Below are 1481 nucleotides of genomic sequence, written 5' to 3'. Positions count from 1 at the left end.
CTTTCCTGGCACTTCAGTGTCACTAGGCAATGTACCAGGTTGACGATTTAGCAAGGCATTAGCAATTTTCCCAATCTGATTTTCCAAGGTCTTGATAGACACAGCTTGACTCTTGCACATAAGCTTCACTCCTCTAATTCAGATTTTTCATTAGCTTGTTGCAGCTGGAGTTGTTGTCTTGGTGCATACTGCGGTTGCTAAAAACTAGGGGGGGTTGTACTGCTTAGCTGGATACTGCTGATAAGGCTGTTGAACCGCATTCTGAGCGTTGCTCCAACTGAAATTAGGATGATTGCGGTTGTTAGTATGATAGGTGGCTGGCACAGGTTGCTGCGATCGCTGGAAGTTGCTCATGAACTGAGCTGATTCACTAGAAATTGCGCACTGATCAGTCTCATGGGCACCAGCACAAAGCTAATAGACACTAATGATTTGATTAACTCCATAATTAGCCAAAGTGTCCACCTTCATTATCAAAGCCTTAAGTTGGGCAGCGATAGCAGTTGCTGCGTCCAACTCCAGAATTCTTGCAGCTTTTTCCTGAGTCAGTCTCTGGGAAGGATTCTGGTACTCATTAGCAGCCATCAGTTTAATAAGTTTATAAGCTTCATCGTAGCTCTTAGCCCACAAGGCTCCTCTTGATGCTGCATCAAGCATGGGCCTAGAAGTAGGACCCAATCCATTGTAGAAACAATTAATAATCATCCAATCAGGCATGCCATGGTGTGGGCACTTCCTTAGCATCTCCTTATATCGATCCCAAGCCTCATACAGAGATTCTCCTGTTTACTGCGTGAACTGGGTAAGAGCATTCCTGATTGCAGCAGTCTTCGCCATGGGGAACAATTTAGTGAGAAACTTTTGAGCAAGATCTTCCCATGTGGTGATAGACCCTGCTGGTAGAGAATGTAACCAACACTTAGCCTTGTCCCTCAGAGAGAATGGGAAGAGTCGCAGCTTGATAGCATCTTCAGTTACATCATTGAACTTAAAAGTGTCGCAGATCTCGATGAAATCCCTGATGTGCATGTTGGGGTCTTAGTAGGAGAACCCCCAAATTGAACTGAGTTCTGTATCATCTGGATCGTGCTTGACTTGATCTTAAAAGTGTTAGCCCTGATGGCTGGTCTGATGATGCTAGACTGAATGTCATTAATCTTAGGCTTAGAATAGTCCATCAAAGTCTTCGAATTTTCTCCTTGATCACCCATAGCTACTACAATTGGCTCTTCAACTTTCTCTTCTTCCTCTAACTTATTTTCTTCCTCAGAAACTTCCCTACGAACTACCACAAGTTCTTCCTCGGTTTTATCCAGTGTTTTCTTACGAGTACGTGAACGCGTATGCATACACCCTCGCTAAAAACCAGACAAGGAACAAATAAGTAACAATGTCCGAGTCAATGAAATTTAACGACCACTGATGGAAAGCACATAAACTATAAATTAACACTGCAGTCCCCGACATCGGCGCCAAAAACT

General features: G+C 43.6%; 1 non-coding gene across 1 annotated transcript; it reads left to right on the top strand.

Annotated features, from left to right (window-relative positions):
* The first annotated feature begins 715 nt into the window (after window positions 1-715).
* LOC141722010 (small nucleolar RNA R71) lies at window positions 716-822 on the top strand. The gene has a single exon (XR_012575048.1). It is a non-coding gene; the product is annotated as a small nucleolar RNA R71 (small nucleolar RNA).
* The last annotated feature ends 659 nt before the right edge of the window (window positions 823-1481 follow it).

The sequence above is a fragment of the Apium graveolens genome, chromosome 4 (genome assembly GCF_009905375.1).
Source record: "Apium graveolens cultivar Ventura chromosome 4, ASM990537v1, whole genome shotgun sequence".
Lineage (NCBI taxonomy): Eukaryota > Viridiplantae > Streptophyta > Magnoliopsida > Apiales > Apiaceae > Apium > Apium graveolens.
This window is presented reverse-complemented; position numbering and strand designations above follow the sequence as displayed.